Below are 7,198 nucleotides of genomic sequence, written 5' to 3' on the forward strand. Positions count from 1 at the left end.
GGTAGGCTGTCGAACCATCGGATCGCTATCTTTGTGAGAGTTATTGGAAAAGCCTTGCAGCGAACAGCATCTGGGGCGTCGGTGAGGTACATTCTACTTCTGAAGTTGCTGAAATGGTGGTTGGGATCCGTGGTGCCATCATACAGGGTCATATCCGGGAGTTTGAAGTCATTTGGAATTTTGGTTTTCATGATTTTCCTGGTGAACGGGTCTTGCTCTTTGCGTGAATTTTCCTCGAGATTAGCCCGCGGGGCTTTTGATTTGAGATCGGCTTCCAATTGCTGTAGTTTTTCTTCCAACTCCCGACGTCGCTGCACTTCTCTTTGGAGATCTTTTCCAATTTCCCGTTGTTGTTGGGTTTCTTTTTCCAGTTGTTTTAGGCGATCCAGGAGCGCTTCTGTTGCCCCTGAATTTGGTGAGTCTTTGTCTTTGTTGGTTTCCGGAGTGTTTTGTGGCGTGATATCCGCGTTTTTGTGCGGTGTCCGATCCTCCAAACCTGAATCGTGGCCGTTGTCATGGTCGTCCACCATGGTGATGGGATGACTTCCAGGTTCCCCGGCAACGGCGCCAATGTTCCGAGGGTTACCTGAAATTGTAGGTCGATCTTGGACGAGATCTTCTGTACTGGTCGGAACTGATGTGTCCGGCTGGTGAATAGCGGCCGGAGCTGGTGCGTCCGACTTGTTGGACTAGATGTGCTGCTGATCCTTTGTCACCGAAGGGTGGAGGGTACCTGCAAGGGACTCCGATGCTTAAGTTAGCAAGGGGATTAAGCAGGTATTGAGTAGAATCAGAGTATGAGTTATACTTGGGTGCTCCAGTGTATTTATAATGGTGAGAAGTGACCTTTCTGGATAAGATAAGTTAGTTATCTTATCTTATCTTATCTTTAGGTGAGGTCAGCTTATCTTCAACGGAACCGCCTTTATATCTGTAGGCTGGGATTGCCTCTGGATTTGGGTCGTGTTCCTCTATTTGGGCCCTTTATTGGGCTTTCCTGTCGATTTGGCCGAGCTCTTTTGAGAAGAGGTCAGATAGTCTGACCTGAAGAGGTCGGTTGCCTTGTCGCTAAACATCCCGGGTCGGTCAGCTCGACCCAGGGTATGAACAATTTCTATCTTTATTTTCTGTTTATTTATCTTTTAATTATTAAAACTCCATAACCATTTGAATCTTCCTGACTGAGATTTACAAGTTAACCATAGCTTGCTTCAAGCCGACAATCTCCGTGGGATCGACCCTTACTCACGTAAGGTTTATTACTTGGACGACCCAGTGCACTTGCTGGTTAGTTGTGCAAAGTTGTGAAAAAGAGTGATATTACAATTGTGCGTACCAAGTTGTTGGCGCCATTGAGATCACAATTTTGTGCACTACACAGCAGCCTGGTCAGGTGTTTACTACTTCAACTGTGGGTGCCGAGGGGTCTGAGACACTTATCCGATGTAAATGTGAAATGGCTGGTTAAATTTTAAATGCCTTATTTGATTCTAGGGCATCGCATTCATTCATTGCATTTGAGAAGGCTAGTGAGTTAGGATTGAAGATTGTGGTTTTAGGTTATGACCCGAAGGTGTAAAATGCCACCCATGAAACTATGGTAACTAGGCTAGGATGTCCGCAAGTTTCGTTTAGGGTCAAGTAGCATGATTTTGTACACGATTTGATTTATTTGCCGATGACCGGTCTTGATCTTATCATGGGGTTGGACTGGTTGTCTAAGAATCGTGTTTTATTGAACTATTTTGAGAAATCGTTGCATTTCATGCCGGAAGGATCAGAAGGGCTGGTTGTGGTGAATGGTTGTTACTTGAACTATGTGGTAGTAAATTGTTCAGGGAAGGAATGTCAAGGTGTTATGCTGTTAGCTGTGAGTGTATTGGGTGAGGAACAGAATTTAGAGAAGATCCCAGTAGTTTGTAAATTTCCTGAGGTGTTTCCTGACGACATTAAAGAATTTTCTCCTAGCTAAGAGGTTGAATTTACAATTGAGTTGGTGCCGAGAACAGGGCCAATTTCGATTGCCCCTTACAGAATGTCGCCTTTAGAGATGGCTGAGCTCAAGACTCAGTTGGAAGACTTAATGAGTAAGCACTTTATCCACCCTAGTGTTTCTCCGTGGGGAGCGCCGGTGTTGTTGGTAAAGAAGAAAGATGGGAGTATTCGGCTTTGTGTGGATTACAGGCAACTGAACAAGGTCTCCATAAAGAATAAGTACCCACTGCCGAGAATTGACGATCTCATAGATCAGTTACAAGGAGCCGGGGTTTTCTCCAAGATTGATTTGCGATTTGGCTATCACCTAATAAGGGTGAGAGATGAGGATATCCCTAAGATCGCTTTCAGGACTCGTTATGGTCATTACGAGTACGCTGTAAACGCTCCTGCAGTGTTTATGGACTATATGAACAGAATCTTCCGCCCATTCTTTGATAAGTTTGTTGTCATCTTCATTGATCACATACTAATTTATTCTAAGAACGAAGAAGAGCATGCCGAGCACTTGCGAACCGTGTTACAAATTCTGAAGGAGAGGAAATTGTACGCCAAGTTATCTAAATGTGAATTCTGGAAAGACGAGGTGAAGTTTCTTGGCCATGTGGTGAGTAAGCAGGGGATAGCAGTATATCCCTCTAAGGTAGAAGCAGTGATGGAGTGGAGGCGACCAACCTCAGTAACTGAGATAAGGAGATTCATCAAAGGCTTTTCACAGATAGCGTTGCCATTGACCAAGTTAACCTGCAAGGACACGCCATTCGTTTGGACTTCTGAGTGTGAAGAGAGCTTTCAAGCATTGAAGCAAAAGTTGACTATCGCGCCTGTGTTTGTGTTACCCGAGCCGAATGAACAATTTGAGGTGTATTGTGATGCCTCACTAAAGAGCCTAGGGTGCGTGCTAATGCAGTGTCGAAATGTGGTGGCGTATGCCTCACGACAGCTAAGACCTCACAAAGTTAATTACCCGACGCACGACCTGGAACTTGCTACGGTTGTGTTTGTGCTAAAGGTGTGGAGACATTACCTCTATGGAGTTAATTTCTGAGTTTTCTCTGATCACAAGTGTTTGAAATTCCTCTTTGATTAGAAAGAGCTTAATATGAGGCAGAGGAGGTGGATGGAGTTACTGAAAGACTACGACTTTGAGTTGAATTACCATCCGAAAAAAGTGAATGTTGTGGCAGATGCGCTAAGTCGAAAATCACTGTATCCTGCTTGGATGATACTTCAAGAAGAGGAGTTGCTTAGAGCATTCGAGAGTCTGAAGGTTGGTGTTCAGAAAGTGTCTAGAACTCTGTGTTTGAGCCAATTACAGATCTCAAGTGATTTTAAATCCAAACTCCTAAAGGCTCATCAAAACGATGACACGTATTACCAAAGGTGTTGCCAGCTTTTGAGCAAGGGAAGCAGTGGAGAGTGTCATGGGATCAAGATGGATTGTGGAGATTCAAGGGTAGGATCATTGTGCCGGATGTTGGGACTTTACGGCAAGATATATTAAAGGAAGCGCACAAAAGCAGATTTTCTATTCACCCTGGGAGTACTAAGATGTACCACGATCTGAAGGCTATGTTCTGGTGGCTTGGTATGAAGAATAATGTGGCAGAATATGTCTCAAAGTGTTTAACCTATCAAAGGGTGAAGATTGAACATCAGAGACCTTCCGGGACGTTACAACTTTTGAAGGTTCCGCAATCGAAGTGGGAGAACATTGCGATGGATTTTGTGTCAGAATTACCGAGGACTAAGACCGGATTTGATGTTGTCTGGGTAATTATGGACCGGCTCACTTTCTACCCATTCGGATGAACTACACTCTTGAGGAGTTAGCACACTTGTATATAAAGAGATTTTGAGACTTCATGGTGTGCTTACGACTATAATTTCTGACAGATATCCCCGTTTCACTTTGAGGTTCTAGGGTGCATTTCAAAGAGATTTTGGAACCCGTTTGAGTTTAAGTACAGCTTACCATCCTCAAACAGATTGTCAATTTGAGAGGACGATCCAAACCCTAGAAGATATGCTGAGGGCTTGGTGTTTTGGATCAGCCGGCGAGCTGGGATCGCTATATGCCGCTAGTGGAGTTTGTGTACAATAACAGCTTCCATGCGAGCATCAGGATAGCTCCGTATGAGGCTCTGTATGGGAGAAAATTCCAATCTCCGATATGCTGGTATGAAGCTGGGGAGAAAAGTTTTGTTGGGGCCTGAGATGATAGCTGAAACTACGTAACAAGTTAAGAATATCAGAGATAGGATGCTCACTGCTCAGAGTTGTCAGAAGAGTTACGCCGATAAGAGGCGGAAACCCTTAGAGTTTGAGGAAAGAGATCATGCTTTCCTTAAGGTTACTCCGACCACAGGAATAGGTAGGGCGATTAAGACGAAGAAGTTGAATCCTCGATACATCGGTCTGTTTCAAATTCTTGAGAGGGTTGGACCGGTGACGTCAGATGGCTCTACCGCCTCACCTTTCGAACCTGCACGATGTATTCCATGTGTCGCAGCTTCGGAAGTATACTCCTGATGTTAGCCATGTGTTAGAACCTGAATCGGTTCAATTAAAGGAAGATTTGACTCTGCCAGTGACTCCGGTCAGGATTGATGACACGAGTACTAAGAAGTTGCATGAAAAAAAGGTTTTATTAGTGAAAGTGGCATGGAGTCCAGCCAGTGTTAAGGAGCACACTTGGGAACTTGAGTCGGAGATGCGATCAGACTACTCGCACCTATTCTCAGGTAACTGAAATCGAATTTTGTGGGCAAAATCCTAATTAGGTGGGTAGAATGTAAAATCTGGTTAATTAATGACTAATTAACCCATAAATTAACATATATTCTAGAAAATGATAAATGAGGTTTTCATGGTTTAGTGTGATGGAGAAATTTAAAACGAGAATTTTGACACCAATTTTAAAGAAATCGGCCCAATATTGGGCCGAACGGGCCAAACCGGGCCAACCGGACCCAAGTTGGGCCCAAAGGCCTAGCCAAGCTCTCATTTAATGAGAGAGCTCAGCTCTCTCCCTCTCTAAAACAAACACACACGCTGAACACACAAGGGGAAGGGGGGAAACATGAAACCCTTGCTCTTATTCACTTCCAACTTCCATTGATCATAACTTTTGATCCGAAGCTCCGATCAACGCACCATTTGCGGCCACGCGACCGTGGCGTCGAGCTTTACAAAGCCCATAAGGTTGTGCAAGAGGTAAGCCACGTTTTACCTCTATTCTTCCAGCTTTGATTTTCAATTTCTTAGGCAAAAATGTTGAAATTATGAGATCCTTTGTGTTATAGGATCTAATTACCTTGAAGAGAAGGCTTGTTCTTGCCTCCTTGGACCTTAGGTAAGATAAAAGATATCAAACCCTAGTGAAAATTCTAAATTAAAGCATTTGGGTATTGAGTTATTGTGTTTGGGTGTGATATTGTGGCTTAGACATTATATATATGTGTATTAGAGGTTGATTGGTGGTTTTGGCAAGATTTGGAGTGGAGCACTAAGCTTGAAAATCTGTTGGTGAGGTTTAGAGACCTTGGAAGTGAATTTGAAAGTGTTCCGGGTGGAATGGGAATCGGTCAAGGTATGGTTTCGATTTCCTGTATCTAAAATGTAATGTGGTTGTAAAAACGTAGGCTAGTGACCCTAAGATAGGGTTTTGGAATGTTGATGTAGTTGTTGAATAATTTGGATTGAGTTAAATATGTATGAATGATGGTGGAAATGATCGTGAGTGGTTGTAATGGTTGGTAAAGCATGTAATATTGTATGTGATACGGTTTGGCTATATATATATATATGGTGATTGATGAATTGAATATTTGTTTGGAGATTGAGATGTGAAATGTTGATTATTATGTGAGATTTGTTAAATTGAGATTTGGTTAAATATGGTGGAATTGGTGGGTCGATGATTGAATGAGGGTTTGGCAATGATTGATGTTGGAAGGGTGAGTTTTGACTGGTTTTAAATTAGAATTGGAAGTATATGTTTTAAAAATTAGGAGTTTGAGTTTTGGTAAAAATGGAATTTTGATGAACTTCAACGGATCATATCTCGAGCTATTATTTTTGGAATTTGATATTTTTTATACCAATTGAAAGATAATTTTATAAGTTTCAAAATGGTTTTAATTTGGTGGAAATCTGAATTTTGTGGAAGGAGATATGATCGTTGGAAGTTTGGACAAAAAATATGAATTCTACAGAATTTAAGATTTCTGGTTTGTGTGCGCATGCACACCCCATGGAATTTTGAACCTGTGCGCACACACAGCCTTGTGCGTACGCACACACAGGGACAGGGCTACTGATGGGAGCGCTAGCACGCCCTGTGCGCACATTCCACCAACGAAGGATTACAACTTGTGCGTACGCACAGACTTGTGCACACGCCCACGTTGGAAATTCCATTCTTTTGATAGCGCTAGCACACCTTGTGCACGTACTCAACAAAGGGAGATTTACTTTCTGTGCGTACGCACAACCCTGTGCGCACGCACACTTTCTGAAAATATTTCTGAGCGTGTGCACGCACACTTTCTGAAAACATTTCTGGGCGTGCGCACGCACACCCCTGTGCGTACGCATCGACCTTGTTCTTTTCTACAGCTTTTGTTTTCAAGTCTTTCACATTCTCAACAAGCTTGTAACCTTCCGAGATGTTTCACGCTTATAAACCCCCAATTTCATCCTTTGAATCTTAAATCAAAGTAAAATGCCTAGTGAATAAGAGAAAGCTAAGGAAGAAGGTAACTTGTGAATGAAGAAGGGGATGTTATGATGAGTTATGAGGAATGAGGGTGATATGAGTTATGGAGGAGGGTGGTGGAGTGCGGTGTATGATATGAGTCGAATGGCTGAGTATGACATGAGCCGAGTGGCTAAGTATGAGATGAGTCGAAGGGCTACGTGTGATGATGATTTATGGCTGATTATGTATTATGAATTTTAAGCCGGATGGCTGAGATAAATGTTAATGTATGGCTGTGATTGAATGCATATATGCTGAATTGTAGATTATTGTGATTATTGTACTCCACCTATCTGAGATACGAGTTTTCCTGGTTGAAAGCAGTGGCTAGCTACCACGTGCTCCAGGTGGAGACTCGATACTCTGCTGACCCTATGTCGTAAGTGTGGCCAAACACTGTGAAAGTTTCGGATGAGCTCACCCCCGTGAAAAAGTGTTGCA

This window comes from Arachis duranensis, chromosome 1 (genome assembly GCF_000817695.3).
Source record: "Arachis duranensis cultivar V14167 chromosome 1, aradu.V14167.gnm2.J7QH, whole genome shotgun sequence".
NCBI lineage: Eukaryota > Viridiplantae > Streptophyta > Magnoliopsida > Fabales > Fabaceae > Arachis > Arachis duranensis.